Source organism: Hippocampus zosterae, chromosome 2, assembly GCF_025434085.1.
Source record: "Hippocampus zosterae strain Florida chromosome 2, ASM2543408v3, whole genome shotgun sequence".
Lineage (NCBI taxonomy): Eukaryota > Metazoa > Chordata > Actinopteri > Syngnathiformes > Syngnathidae > Hippocampus > Hippocampus zosterae.
Genome location: NC_067452.1, coordinates 7,764,053 through 7,780,909, shown reverse-complemented (window position 1 = coordinate 7,780,909; position 16,857 = coordinate 7,764,053). Strand labels below are relative to the sequence as shown.

The 16,857-nt window shown below is 45.2% G+C and overlaps 1 protein-coding gene across 1 annotated transcript in view; it reads right to left on the bottom strand.

The window, feature by feature from the left end:
* Window positions 1-16,857, bottom strand: part of LOC127592531 (uncharacterized) — a 429,086-nt gene that overhangs the window by 386,704 nt on the left and 25,525 nt on the right. The window lies entirely within an intron of this gene.

Below are 16,857 nucleotides of genomic sequence, written 5' to 3'. Positions count from 1 at the left end.
CATTTGCCCTCTATTTAAACAGTCAAGATAATTAAAGAATATTCAAAAAATAGAAATGGGAGCGTGTACAAATCAATCTAGTTAGCGTCTCTCTTTGATATTTCAGTCGCAATCTTAAATCTGACAGAGACGTCTTTTTTTTTTATGGGAATGTGTCAGCACCCTTGCGGCCTCAGACTTTATTTTATCAAAGCCGAACACCAGCGACCGCTCAAAGACGATGACATGCACAATTAAACATTTTCAAGGATTAACGAATAGAAGCAAAAGGAAAGACTGTTTTGCACACAGTAGGTAAAAATAAATCACATCATCAAACTCAGATGGTGCATTAAACACAATTTCTTTTCCATTTTCGTTTTTTTTTTTTTTCAGTGCACCAATTGTGTGGGAAAGCCTCATAAAGGGCTGAAAAGAGACGAAAGCGGCCGGCAGTGGTTGAATGTCTGGGCACTGGATCATTCAGAGGATTTGGATGCAGTGGGATGGGCCCAAAGGGCTGCTTGGCTGAAATTGTCCCCATGAGGTCCACACAGACTTTGAGCTTGTGTATGTCTTTGTGTGCACCAACGTGGATAATTTTAGCAGCCCCCGTTGTACTCTTGGACTCTCTCTCTCTCTCTCTCTCTCTCTCTCTCTGTATATATATATATATATATATATATATATATATATACTGTATATATATATACAGTATATTCATTTCCTCATCTTCTAGGAATTCATCAAATTATATTTAACTTTATTTTTTTTATTACTATTTATAGGCATGTTTCCATTTGTTTCGTACAGCAACTACCGCATCTTGCAGTGACTTTTGACTCCACCATCAATTTTGCAGGGAATGGATGTCTTCTTTAATGTTAAAACACGTCGATTGGAACCTGATGGAAAGCTACAGTGCCCATTTAACCTGATTGACAGAACGTGTGCGGTGAAACTTAGCTCTGAAAATAGGCCAAAGGGGAACAAAAAATAAATGTACGAGCGACTCAAAAATGAAAACCATCAATACACACAGAATGATGTAACAGTTGTTGATTGTACAGTTCTATTTTCATACCTGTGTAAAAATGGAACAGACACATAATCAGCACACCCCATTGTAAAGATGGGGAATGAAAATTGCCCCCGTCATTCCATTTTTAATCAGGAAAAACGGTAACGATGCACTTGATTTTCCAGGCTACATTGCCGCATTTCCTCAAATGTCTTATCCAACGAAACACATATGGCGGCTCATGTCGAGGACAATGACGTTTTCTTTGATGGATATTAATTATAGTACACTCATTCGACTGGGGACGGCGTCATATTGGACACGCTACAAAGTATGCCTCCAGTCACCAGCGAGAGGACGCAATCGGACAAGAGCAGCTGTTTGTTCTGGACACCAAGTCGTGGTCTGTGTTTCACGAGCCGGTTTGATCATTTTCTCACACGAAATGCTTGGTGGAAAAGAAAAAAAAAAAGGAGAGCGACATTGGTAACCCATGTACAGCTGCGCGGTGTGTTTGAAGTAGTCTTAATTGAAATGTGGTGTTTTGCCCACTTTCCCTCCAGAGCTTTTTCTCCAGCACTTGTGTTTTATGTAAGAGTGAGCGCATATCATATTTGTATTTTGAATGGTTACTCAACACGTACGTGGTGTATCCATCCAAATGCAAACACACACATAAAAACACACACATAGTTTCCTGTGTGTGAAAGTTAGACCGATTGATTCTTATCAGGCAGTTGGGCACACGGTCAAATGGGATGCGTTCATTGTTCCTGTTTACCAGCCATGACAAACAACATATTTTACAGCTATGATAGGCAAGCTCGACGCAACACTTTGACCTCACCAGCAAGCGGACGCTTTTATGCACCTGTAATCGATCTTACAAGAATGTCATGAATTTTGACACTTTCAAATTGATTCCACTTGAATAAATACAAATGCTGTTGCCTGATTTGGAAACCGGTTGTCTCTATCACTGCTTAGCCGTTCTACTGGAAATGAAACGGGGTTAAAGAGAGAGTTAAGAGATCGCAAGCGAAGGCCTCCCGGAGGTAATTACATATTGATCCACATCACAGGAGATCTAAACTGTGAAACCACGTTTAGTTATATCTTTGAACGGAACTTGTCAATGTGTTTCTGTCTTCTCCTCCATTAAATTCAACTGCGGCCAGATGATACTTGGCTAATGACATTTTCATGGAGCTTGTCTTCCACTCAGGTTTCACTTGTTATGGACTTTACTTATTAATTAAATGGTGGAGGGTCTTTCAGCTCTACCGTTTTCAAGGTCCTTTCATTCGTGCTCTGACTTTTTTAATTACTCACACTCTTTAATTTCTATCCAGCACTCTTCCCTCTCCTACTGTCCCTCAGACTACATGATAGGAATTAAGGGTCTTCCTTTTGCATTGGCTTGCCAGGGGAATCAAAGGACGTAAGCCTATACGTAAAGGAACTCAATGCCAGATTTTCACACCATACATTGCTTTTCCCGTTACTTAACATGAGGGAGGCAGTGACATTTCAGGGACGTCAACATTTATCTCAGAATGCTCTTTTAAAAGTCCCCGAATGGCAGGAGAAAATGAAATACAAAAACGATAACGCTGTCAAGCTTTTGCAGTGAATAGTTGCTGACGATATCCATGATCACACCAGACAAGTAAAGAACCAGCCAAATTTATATGATTTTTTTTTTTTTTGGGGGGGGGGGGGGGGGTTCAATCCATAATTTCTCTTATCCTGAGTCCTTCCAAGCAATTCAACCCCACTTGACACTATAATTCCAATTGCGCATTTTCCTGGATATTTTCTTTTCCCCAACACTCCCCAGGCTCTGTTTCTGAATCATAGCCTGCATCACAAAGCCACGGAGTATGGATGAGTGGAAAGCCATTCATCTACAGTGGTGTAAAATCCAGCGCCAACGGGCGTGTGGGTGGGCGAAGCCAACACTATCAAATCTTTCGGATTTCATCAAACAGTGGCCTCCAATCTGATACATGTCATGTCTCAATTAATCGCCGGTTGTGCCTCTCCACAAAAACACCCTTACTTTTTCCCAGTTTACTGCTACTCATACCTCCCTGTGCAATATTTGAGATTATTTTCACGTTATGTGGAGATGGTGGGGAGAGGAATAGGGCTCCACTGCTCTGTGCACCACTTTTTATGATCTGGGAAGCCAAATGCCTCTTAATTTTGTTGGTTGACTGAGACTAACAGCAAAGAGACTGATAAGATCAATTCCAGAGAATTTAAGTAACCGACATCTTACTACTCAAAGGTCAACTGTACATTTACAAAGTCTGGGTGAGTCCTGAGATGAAGAGGACCCCCCCCCCCCAAAAAAAAAAAAAACATGCTCAGATGAGAGTTGTTAATCCCGAGAAAAGGTCAATTTGCAATTAGTGTTTTTTTTGTGCAGTTTTCCTTTTATTTAATGAAAATACAAAGGATAATTGAAATAAAAGATCATCCCATTGAACAGTAGTCCAATTAACAAGATTTATAGAAAAGGAATACAGTAAACGACATAGTTTTAATGATTAATACATTTTCTAATTCACTTTATCCTCAAAAGGGTGATGGGGCGTGTGGAGCCGGCTGTTAGTGGGGGACACCCTGAAGTCGTTGAAAACCAATCGCTGGGCACACATAGACAAACAACCCTTGGTGCTCACAATCACGCCCATAGACAATTTATAGTGACCACACAACCTGCCTTGCATGTTTTTGGAATGTGGGAGGAAACCGGAGTATCTGGAGAAAACCCACGCAGCCACGGATGGAACGTGCAAACTCCACAAAGAAAATGCCGGAATCAGAATTGAACCCTGCACCTCTGCACTGTGAGGTGGACGTGCTCACCAATCAAGGACCATACTGCCATATTTTAATGATGATTAACCACAATCATTTTTGATTGTTTTTTTTTTTGTCTTTGTTTTTTTTTTTTTCTAAATGAAGTCAGGGTCAGTCAGAGCAGACTCAAGCTTACTTCACCATAAAACCTGTCAGAGTTCAAATGTATACTTGGATCCCCCATAGCTCTTTACTGGCACAAAGGACCATACACATTGTAATAACTGCATTTATATATATATATATATATATATATATATACGCAATTTCAACTTGGCCCGAATCAAAGATCTTGCACAGCTACTTTATGCATGCGAGAATAGTAACTTGGTCGAGAGAGAGAAAGAGAGAGAGAGAGACCCTCTCTTGACGTAATTTCTTCCTTTGAGGACAATAATGACATCTCTGAAGTTGGAATGACATCTTTATCAAAGAAGGCAATTTTCGCCACTTTTGGAGCTTCTTTAAAAAAAGAAAAGAAGAAACCCTGCCCTGATGAAGAGGACAAGTAGCACAAGGGTGTCAAAAACATTGTATTCACTTGTTAAGCACACTCCAAAATGATATACCTTCAGGCGAGTACAAGAGGACGAACATATTTAAAGGCTGTACTACTTTAACCCAGACAGTGGCTCATGATTGCAACACGCTGAGCACGAAGAGCCCCTTAATCAGCTCTGCAAAGACACTAAATGTGTAAAAAAATAAAAAATAAAAAATGATAGCCTTCTTGCACTGATCCTTGGTAGGGCAATAACAGAACAAGAACAAATCATTATAAATCCGTGCTTTGCAAGATGCCGGTGACATTTGGTTATTGTTGTGGTGTGCAGTTCCTGATTACAGGGTTGTGTACTTTGGGAAGTGATTGCATTTCAGGTAATTTAATTCAACAGACCATGCATTTGTATCCCCAAAGTCATTCTTGTTCAAACGAGATAAAATTCTCATGGTTTCTTTCTCATATTCTTCATCCGACATAACACTGACTTGTGACAAGTCCAAGCAGAAATTGCCAATGAGGGAATGGCCTTTCTGTCACCTCACACGTGTGTCGTATCTTCTCAGAACTGGCGCAGGGGTCAGTCTGCCACATGAGGATAAATGAAAGTGAAGAAATGATGTCTAGCAATGGGTATAAGAAATTGTAATCCGAAAACAGTGCTGTGATGCAACATATTGTCAAGCCTCCCAGTTAATTATGCCCACAGTGAAACACTGATTCACTTGAAATCCCCAAGCACAAGCTGACCAGCAAGTAAAAGATATTAGTCGGCAAGTCTTTGCCTACAGCCCAAATCTGTCAAGAAAGATTTGAGAAGGGCCTCTTTGTGTTTTGCTTGTCTTTCTCTCCGAAACAGCTATTGTCTTTTGGGGGATGGGGCGGGGGGGGGGGGGGGTTGTCTCAACAATAAGGAATCTCTTTATGCACATATAATTAATCACTCTGGGAGACCTTTGAGTGTAATTATTCAGGTTACCACAGACATCCACGACCCTCTCTTTCAAACTCAACATCCAAGTGAGGCTTTTAGGAATAATGTGTAACAAGCATGTCTGTCGTGGCTCAAATTATTCTGCTGGTCTGACACAGATGCTAAGAAATTAGCAGTTACCCTTTAAGCACGATAATATATATATATATATATATATATATATATATATATATATATATACAATTTTTTTAATGTTAAAAGTGCACGACTATTCCACAGTGAAAGATTCATTTCTGTTTTCTTCCCCATCATCTCTCATAGGCAAGCGTGCCTGCCTCCCTCACTGATAAACGAGTTCAGCATCAGTTCACTAAAAGATTACAGTGGCCCACCCCTCGGATTGCTTTTAGGCATTCTGAATTTAAAGGAGTGTCACAGCTGAAGTCACATCATCTAAAAAATGATCAACGCAGGACACCACACTCTGACCACATTGGAGTCTCACAAAATAGAAGTCCAATCAAGAGAAACATTTGAAGGACATTTAATAACAGCCACAGATACAGTACGAAATACACATAGTTCATGTAAATGTGGCCAAATGCCTTCCTTCATTTGCAGTTTAGAGAGGTACCAACTGATTTAGATTGCATTGGATTAACAATAACAATTATTTTTCTTGTATTTGGCAAAGATAGCATCATGTTGTGAATAGAATCTTTGTGGCTAATAGAATGCCATCTTCTATGTGCATAATACTATGAATTCCTGTGATGAAACTTGCACTAAATTAAGAAGTAACTACTCCCATTTTTCTTCGTGCCTTAGCATTTTTTTCTTTGGCTATATGCCCTTCCCAAAAATAGCATTTGAAAAAGCAGTTGCAAAGAGCCGTCAGAAGGGGAGGCTTTTATTTTCTCGTCCAGTAATTGCCATTATTACGAGCAACATTTAAAAACATTCTGTAAAGATCAATTCTATGAAATGGAAACATAAGTGTACTCATCAGAAAACACACACCACCTAAATTCCAAGAACCAGAGCTTCCAATTCCCAAAAATAAAAAAAATAAAAAATCATCAACAGGTTGAAAAGGAGCAAAGATAATTGGTAGGTAATTGCAATCTGTTTTTTTTTTGGGTCATTTTGCCATCGACTCTGGTGATGTAATGTGTCACTGCGGAAACTAACAGATGACTCCAACATTCGCTGGGAGATAGGGACTGATTGGTATGCATAGCTAGTATGTGTATGGTTTTACAGGTTTGAATTGTTAATGGTGTGCATGTACTAGTCATGTACTCCAAAATCCTCTGGTTAAATCAGGTGTTTTTATTAAGACTACCTTTTATTTTATTTACACTCTCAATGATGGTTGTGCTGACTCTTGGCGTGCGCACTTTACACCGACATACTATTTTTCAAATATATAATGTATGTGTGTGCTTGCATGATACTTGTGGATCCTTTTTAATAGTGTTGCACAGATATCGAAGCTAGTATTGGATGCCGATATGGCATTAAAATGCTGGTATCAGTATCTGCCAGTACTGACAAAACAAACAAACAAACATTGAGCAATACTAGAATAGAATGCAGCACATTGTGTCTCTGCTGTGTCACACTCACTGCTGTGTGACCACGTGCTGAAGACCAAAAACTCTGAGATAATTTTATCCACAATCAAGGGTGGGGTGGCCATCAGGAATTTATGGAAGATACGTTCATTTTCACGAACCGGCGGTGTATTTCCAGCCTGGTCCGTGCTTCACGGCGGGCCAACCCCCTCGTTCTCTTTTCGCGCTAGCGCTTAGGCTACTAACTGCTAACATAATGTATGCAACACATCGCCCATCCTCAACTCTATTAAGCGTAAGTAAGTTAAGTATTAAGCGTTGTGAGTGTGTGAAAATGTGTGCAAGACCAACGAAAATGTTCTGTGAGATTCCATCCATCCATCCATCCATCCATCCATCCATCCATCATCTACCGCTTATCCGGGGCCGGGTCGCGGGGGCAACAGCTTTAGCAGGGAAGCCCAGACTTCCCTCTCCCTAGCTACTTCTTCCAGCTCTCCCCGGGGGATTCCGAGGCGTTCCCAAGCCAGCTGGGTGACGTAGTCTCTCCAGCGTGTCCTGGGTCTTCCTCGGGGTCTCCTCCCGGTGGGACATGCCCGGAACACCTCACCAGGGAGGCGCTCAGGAGGCATCCGAATCAGATGCCCAAGCCACCTCATCTGGCTCCTCTCGATGTGGAGGAGAAGCGGCTCGACTCTGAGCCCCTCCCGGATGACCGAGCTCCTCACCTTATCTCTAAGGGAGAGCCCGGACACCCTGCGGAGAAAACTCATTTCGGCCGCTTGTATCCGGGATCTCGTTCTTTCGGTCACGACCCATAGCTCGTGGCCATAGATGAGGGTTGGGACGTAGATCGACCGGTAAATTGAGAGCTTCGCCCTTTGGCTCAGCTCCTTCTTTACCACGACAGACCGATACAACGTCCGCATCACAGCAGACGCTGCACCGATCCGCCTGTCGATCTCTCGCTCCCTCCTGCCCTCACTCGTGAACAAGACCCCAAGATACTTAAACTCCTCCACTTGGGGTAATATCTCCTCCCCGACCCGGAGGGGGCAATCCACCCTTTTCCGACTGAGGACCATGGTTTCAGATTTGGAGGTGCTGATTTTCATCCCAACCGCTTCACACTCGGCTGCGAAACGCTCCAGTGAGAGTTGTAGAGCCCCGTTTGAAGGAGCCAACAGCACCACATCATCTGCAAAAAGCAGGGATGTAATACTGAGGCCCCCAAAACAGACTCCCTCAACGCTTCGGCTGCGCCTAGAAATTCTGTCCATAAAGATTATGAACAGAATCGGCGACAAAGGGCAGCCTTGGCGGAGTCCTACCCCCACTGGAAACGGTTCCGACTTACTGCCGGCAATGCGAACCAAACTCTGACATCGGTGGTATAGTGACCGAACAGCCCGTATCAGGGGGTTCGGTACGCCATACCCACGAAGCACCCCCCACAGAACTCCCCGAGGGACACGGTCAAACGCCTTCTCCAAGTCCACAAAACACATGTAGACTGGTTGGGCGAATTCCCACATACCCTCAAGGACCCTGCTAAGGGTGTAGAGCTGGTCCACTGTTCCACGGCCGGGACGAAAACCACACTGCTCCTCCTCAATCTGAGGCTCGACTTCCTGACGGACCCTCCTCTCCAGCACCCCTGAATAGACCTTACCAGGGAGGCTGAGGAGTGTGATCCCTCTGTAGTTGGAACACACCCTCCGGTCCCCCTTTTTAAAAAGAGGGACTACCACCCCGGTCTGCCAATCCAGAGGCACTCTCCCTGTTGACCACGCGATGTTGTAGAGGCGTGTCAACCAGGACAGCCCCACAACATCCAGAGCCTTGAGGAACTCCGGGCGGATCTCATCCACCCCTGGGGCCTTGCCACCGAGGAGCTTTTTAACCACATCGGTGACTTCAACCACAGAGATAGGAGAGCCCACCTCAGAGTCCCCAGGCTCTGCTTCCTCAAAGGAAGGCGTGTTGGTGGAGTTGAGGAGGTCTTCGAAGTACTCTGCCCACCGGTTCACAACGTCCCGAGTCGAAGTCAGCAGCGCCCCATCCCCACTGTACACAGTGTTAGTGGTGCACTGCTTCCCCCTCCTGAGACGTCGGATGGTGGACCAGAATTTCCTCGAAGCCGTCCGGAAGTCGGCTTCCATGGCCTCACCGAACTCTTCCCACGCTCGGGTTTTTGCCTCGGCGACCACCGAAGCCGCGGTCCGCTTGGCCAGTCGATACCCGTCAGCTGCCTCTGGGGTCCCACAGGCCATAAAGGCTCGATAGGACTCCTTCTTCAGCTTGACGGCATCCCTTACTGCTGGTGTCCACCAACGAGTACGAGGATTGCCGCCACGACAGGCACCAACCACCTTACGGCCACAACTCAGATTGGCCGCCTCAACAATAGAGGCACGGAACATGGTCCACTCGGACTCAATGTCCCCCGTCTCCCCCGGAACATGGGAAAAGCTCTGTCGGAGGTGGGAGTTGAAACTCCTTCTGACAGGGGATTCCGCCAGACGCTCCCAACAAACCCTCACTATACGTTTGGGTCTGCCAGGACGAACCGGCATCTTCCCCCACCATCGGAGCCTACTCACCACCAGGTGGTGATCAGTTGACAGCTCCGCCCCTCTCTTCACCCGAGTGTCCAGAACATGCGGCCGCAAATCCGATGATACAACTACAAAGTCGATCATCGAACTGCGGCCTAGGGTGTCCTGGTGCCAAGTGCACATATGGACACCCTTATGTTTGAACAAGGTGTTCGTTATGGCCAATCCGTGGCGAGCACAGAAGTCCAATAACAAAACACCACTCGGGTTTTGATCGGGGGGGCCGTTCCTCCCAATCACGCCCCTCCAGGTATCACTGTCATTGCCCACGTGAGCATTGAAGTCCCCCAGCAGAACAATGGAGTCCCCAGCAGGAGTACTCTCCAGCACACCCTCCAAGGACTCCAAAAAGGGTGGGTATGCTGAGCTGCTGTTTGGTGCATATGCACAAACAACAGTCAGGACCCGTCCACCCACCCGAAGGCGGAGGGAGGCAACCCTCTCGTCTACCGGTGTGAACCCCAATGTACAGGCACTGAGCCGGGGGGCAATGAGTATGCCCACACCTGCTCTGCGCCTCTCACCGTGAGCAACTCCAGAGTGGAAGAGAGTCCAACCCCTCTCGAGAGAACTGGTACCAGAACCCAGGCTGTGTGTGGAGGCAAGTCCGACTATATCCAGTCGGAAATTCTCTGCCTCACACACCAGCTCGGGCTCCTTCCCTGCCAGAGAGGTGACATTCCATGTCCCAAGAGCTAGCTTCTGCAGCCGAGGATCGGACCGCCAGGGTCCCCGCCTTTGGCTGCCGCCCAGCTCGCATTGCACCCGACCCCTTTGGCCCCTCTCATGGGTGGTGAGCCCATGGGAAGGGGGACCCACGTTGCCTCTTCGGGCTGTGCCCGGCCGGGCCCCATGGGTGTAAGCCCGGCCACCAGGCGCCTGCCAACGAGCCCCACCTCCAGGCCTGGCTCCAGAGGGGGGCCCCGGTGACCCGCGTCCGGGCAAGGGAAACCTAGATCCATTTATTTTTGTCGTCATTGGGGTCTTTTGAGCCGTGCTTTGTCTGGCCCCTCACCTAGAACCTGTTTGCCATGGGTGACCCTGCCAGGGGCATAAAGCCCCAGACAACTTAGCTTCTAGGATCATTGGGACACACAAACCCCTCCACCACGGTAAGGTGACGACTCACGGAGGGGGTGAGATTCCATCAATGTATATAAACTTTGTATTGCCACATAATTAGCAGATTAATGCTGAACGGCAATGAGTTCTAAAACTTGAATGGGTTTGCAAACTTAGAAGCATCACGTCTGCCTCGAATTTACAATCAAAGGTTAATCTCATGACCCGCTGAACATGAAAAAGAAAAGAAAAAAAGAACGGCACTTGATATAAAGTGATCAAACCATATCCTGTTGTGATGGTGAAAAGTGGTCACGTCAAAGATTTAATCGACATTTTGCTCATTGTCTTTCACACAGCTTCGTTCCACCCATCCCCCAACGCATTAGAATCACTTCAGGCATCACAAAATAATATTTCATATCGCTAGCTGACCGATTGGAGCAACCATAAACAGCACAGGTGTAACCATTGTTATATACACATGACGGACCTTTGTGACTATTTTGCCTCTGTTATCTCGCTCACTCAATTGCCTGCTCTCAGACTGGTACTCAGCATATAAATGCAACGTCACACAGTGGGGGTCTATTAAAATCACAGAATATAATATTTTAGATGTCCAAACCTTTCTTTAATACAAATGCACATCCATGTGAATATCTACCCTTTCTTTCACTCTCACCAGCATGAAGAGTTTTGGAAATGGGCTGTCTATTTGACACGTTTTCGGTTGACTGTGTTACTGCAGATAATTCAGCAATGATGATTTAAGGGTGATTTAGGGTCTTTTTTTTATCCTGGACTTAAATTATCCTCAGAAGAGGATAGTTCAAGCGTGTTTTTTTTCTGAATTCTGATTGTAATTTCCCCATTGCGGAACAAATAAAGGATATCTTATCTTAACTATGAACTATGAAATTTTTTACATCCAAGTGAGTATGCTAGTGCTTTAAAATTACAAGGAAAAAACAAACAGGGTGATAACAGTACAGTATCAGCATCGGCCGATATTGCAAAGTTGGGTTTTGGAATCGGGATTGAGGACTAAAAAAATGGCACTGGAGCAACACTGTATTTTACTGACTAGTCAAGTCAAGTCAAGTCAACTGTATTTATAGAGCACTTTCAAACAGCCATCGCTGCATACAAAGTGCTGTACATGGAGCAACTAACATATACAACAGTAAAGCAACAAATCGGTAATAAAGACGGTAGAAAGCACCAAACAGTAAAAAAACAAGAACAAATCTAAGTCATGTTGAGTTGAATGCCAAAGAATACAAGTGAGTTTTGAGGAGGGATTTGAAGATGGGCAGCGAGGAGGCTTGCCGAATGTTCAGTGGGTGGTCATTCCAGAGAGAGGGACCAGCAACAGAAAAGGCCTCAGTTTAGTTCTTGGTACTTCTAATAATGTCTGGTCCGCAGACCTGAGGCGGCGCGCAGGTGTAAGATGAGCTCAGAGAGATAAGGTGGCGTGAGATTATTCAGAGATTTGAAAAGAAATACGAGGATCTTGAAAATAACTCTAAAATGTATGGGGAGCCAGTGAAAGGATGCCAGAGTAGGAGTTATGTGCTCCCTCTTACGAGTACCAGTCAAGAGGCGAGCAGTGGCATTCTGGACCAGCTGAAGGCGCTTAATGGAGGACTCGGTTGAAGGGACTTGAAGCGACATGTACCGGTCGGCATATTTATACGTTGTAGAGCATAGGGGTGTTCATCAGATTAGTGATCACCTGAAATTGTGCTTTTTCGTATCTCCTTTTATAAGTAGTTGAGTGAAATAAGGTGCATGCATTTGTTGTGTGGGTACAGGAAACCTTGTAGGTTGTGAACCTACAGTATTTCATTTCATGGTCAGGAGGAGCTCCCTGCCTTAATGTGCACGCTTGTCGAGTACCAGGATGCCTTTCCACATAATTGCCTTTCCACCAACCCTTTAGTCCAACTTTTGTATTCACCTTGAGCAGTCCTGGAAGCGTTGTGGTGTTTGTTCCTGTTTAGCTTGTTAAGCTTGTGTGCTTTTTTTTGCATCTGTACAGGCTGTTCGAGCACCCGGGTGTCTTTCCGCATAATTGCGATGCATCAACCCTTTAGTACAACTTTTGCACTTTTGCATTCACCTTGAACAGTCCTTGAAGCATTGCGGTGTTCGCGCTTGCTTAACTTGTTAAGATTGTTTCCTCTTTTGCATGTGCGTGAAGATGACAGATGTTCATTCACAGTTTTGGACATGGTATGATGCCTTTGTGCATCCAGCATGCTCATAAATGTTCACCCTTCAAGTTTTAATATAATTATTACATTTAATGTATTATAAGATTTTAGTGTGTTATGTTTTGTGTGAAGTAGTGTTTATTATGAAAGGCCGCTCTGTGTCCATCAGGGGTCGGCCTAGCCAGGTTGGTTCCTGGTTCATCTAAGACAAACTACACCCTGAACTGGTCCAGTCAGCCACAGGGCACATTAGAGATAAACAACCATTCACACCCACATAAACACCGTCACTGAGTGGGAAGCGATTCCATGCTGCCCGGTCACAAATTCAGGGAATCAGCAACTATGGTTATTTTTAATATCATCATAATCAGTGTTCATCCCAAATTCAAAGGAGTTCTGCTGTCAGTCAGATATAACAGTTTCCCAGGGCTTCACAGTAACTAATAACATTTCAAAAATGTCACATCTCAATGTTGAATTCAGAATCACAAGTCCACAGTTCACAAAGCTCTTTTTGACGTCGTCTCATAATCCAAAGTTTCCATCTGGGCAAGTAAAAATTCCTCAGAAAAGGGATATGACTGCTGATATGGCTGTATTTATTTGTATTTTTATTTATTGATTTTTAATGAATACAGTGTTTTAGAAAAACTCACAATGCGCAAAACGTACAGAATTTCAGCAACACAATTTTAGTGCAAGAGAGTCTGCTAATATGGTGCGCCTCAGAGAAAGTGATCCACTTCAAATACTGTCCTGTTTGATCAATTTGGAAACCTGCAGTATTTATTGTTAGTTTATACAGCAGGAGTTGAGTGCATGAGAGTCCATTTAATAATATGATGCGACATAGTCCCTGACCAATCAGTGCGCAACTAGTCATGAATATTGGCGATATTGTGCGCCGTGTATAAACATCTTCACTCTGAACACACATATATAAATATTTGCTGGCTTTGGTCATCATGAGGGTATCAGGCTTAACATCTGGTTGATTATCTTTTTGTGTGTTCTGAGCTTTGCATGATTTTATGTCTCAAATCTGAAAAGGTGCTTTGTCAGAACAGACTTTTTTATGATGGCCTAGCAGCTTTACAGAGAGTATGAAACCGCTTTTAAAATGTATAATTTATCAGGAGGGTTTTCTTACCCAAATCTCGACATCAAGTGCTAGTGATTAGCACCAGTAACTCTATAGCAGCGACATTCTGCTGATTGTGCAGTTTATGCAGCTTATTATTTCCCCATTAAAAGTCAAGGATTGCAAGCTTTTCTTGCTTCTCCGCTCTTCTATAATTGGGAAAAAGCGGCTTCATTGATAAGAACTGATCTGATCTTGTGTTGCAGCTTTGATGAACTCTCACTTTGTCATCAAGACATTTCCATGGTCTTGGCTTGCGGACACGATCAATATATGTCATCAGGGTGGCGCCATCAGCCTTAGCAGTTTCACGTAAGCTGAGAAGGGTACACTGAAGTGAACACTGGCTCAAAAGCAATGTGGGACACATTGAAAGTGACAGAAGGCGAAAAGTTGTTTGAACATTCATTCATTCATTCATTCATCTTCCTAACCGCTTGATCCTCACTAGGGTCGCGAGGGGTGCTGGAGCCTATCCCAGCTGTCTCCGGGCAGTAGGCGGGGGACACCCTGAATCGGTTGCCAGCCAATCGCAGGGCACACAGAGACGAACAACCATTCGCACTCACACTCACACCTATGGACAATTTAGAGTGTTCAATCAGCCTGCCATGCATATTTTTGGAATGTGGGAGGAAACCGGAGCACCCGGAGAAAACCCACGCAGGCCCGGGGAGAACATGCAAACTCCACACAGGGAGGCCGGAGCTGGAATCGAACCCGGTACCTCTGCACTGTGAAGCCGACGTGTTAACCACTGGACTACCGGGCCGCCCACATATCAAACCAAAAGGGCAAATGCATGATAGATCACTCGAGAATAGAAGGAATGCGTCATCTTAATGCAAGAAAGACGATGAGGAAATGAAGGTGCTTCAATTCATTTCATGGCGCATTGAGTGCGAAAAAGGTCAAAGTCACCGCGCCGCATAAGGAGTTGATTCAGTGCAGAGCTGATGTTATTTTAAAAGCCCCCACCTACTACACACAGATTATTTAAGACGTGAGCAAGTAGAGGTTGGAAAAAAGATATTTCGGGTCATTTATGAAAAGGTGTGCTTAGTCCCACAAAGACTCTCAATGCTGAAAGTGAAACAAGATTGTAGATAAATCCCTCGGAGAGAAGAGAGGTGGATTCTTGCCAGAATCACAGATGTGGAACCAAGAGAGGTCAGTGAAACTAATCGATGAAGGTAAGTGTACATTTCATTCACATTTATTTATTTTTATTTTTATTATTTATTTTTGGGGGGGTTGGGCGGGGAAATCGAACTGTGTGCTGAATTCAAGGAGACAAAAAAATAGTAACTTTTCCACAAAAGAAAAATCAACTTTTTTTGTCATGCACTCACGTGCACACAGATTTTGACCTCTGCATTTGACCCATGGAAGTAATGGACACAACAAACACACTGTTAGCGGCACACATTGGAACAAGATTTATTTCTACTTTTTACACTCTAAATGTCCCTAAATGACTCATGTCCATCACTCTACCTCTGTGTCAATCCCAATCCCTTGTGATCATCAGCGCCTATGCACCTACCCTGGACGCCTCTGAGGAGGCGAAGGAGTCCTTCTATGCCGCGCTGCGTGGCCTGATCCTCCGCGTCAACCCCCGGGATAAGCTCTTGGTTCTGGGGGATTTCAACGCGCGGGTGGGCCGGGACCATCAGCTTTGGGGAGGGATTCTGGGGAAGGAAGGCGTTGGCAACTGCAACGAAAATGGAGAACTACTCCTTGGTCTCTGCGCAGAGACGGAGATGGTAATAATCAACACACTGTTTCGGATGGCCAACAAGCACAAGACCACCTGGCAACATCCAAGATCCGGCCACTGGCACCTGATCGATTACGTCCTTACCCGCATCTGCGACCGAGCGGACGTCATGGTCACGAGGGCAATCCGCTCCATGGATGACGGATGGTCCGATCACAGGCTGGTAGCCTCAAGACTTAGCCTGAAGATCGCACCTGTGAAAAGACGGAAGAAGATCCGCAAGAGGATACGTTTCAATGTTGAGCTGCTGAGGAATCCCAAAGTCCTTGAACAGTACCAGACGTTCCTCGCGGACAAACTGGACACTCAACCTCTGACCCTTCCTGCCACTGTCCACTCAGACTGGGAGCACTTGAAAACTGCGCTCACCAAATCCGCGGAAGAGGTCCTCGGTATCCAGAAGAGGAGAAATCCCGATTGGTTTGCCGAAAACCTGGAAGAAATTGAGCCACTGATTTCAAGAAAGAGAGAGGCTCGCGTTGCATGGCAGAACTGTGTTTCCTCTAAGAGACTTGAACAAGTCTACCGGGCGGCCAAGAGTGAAGCACAGAGAGAGATCCGGAGGATCCAAAATCAATGGTGGGTCAACTTTGCCCACCAAATGCAGAGTTTCGCTGACCGTCACGATACCAGATCCTTCTTCGAAGCAACAAGGAAGATCACCGGTCCGGCTCACAGTCTTCCAATGGCTGTGAAGGCAAAGGACGGCACAATACTGCAGGAAAAGGAGGATACTCACCAGCGATGGAAGGAGCATTTCATGGAGCTCCTGAACCGTCCGACATGCGCAGCAGACTGCTTCCTCGATCCTGTCTGAGGAGGATGAAGAAGAACAAAGCTGCTGGAGTTGACGACATCCCCGTAGAACTTTTACAAGCTGGCGGTGCACATGTCCTCACCCGCCTCCACACCTTCATCATTCACTGCTGGGTCGAGGAGACGGTGCCTGGAGAACTGAAGGACTCCGTCATCGTCACGATATTCAAGAAGGGTGACAAACTCTACTCTGGAAACTATCGTGGAATTTCCCTGCTGTCAACTGCTGGAAAACTCATCTGTCGTATACTGGCCGACCGACTCACCTGTCTCGCTGAGCGGGTTCTTCCGGAGTCCCAGGCAGGCTTCCGTCCAGGCAGGGGAACCGCGGACA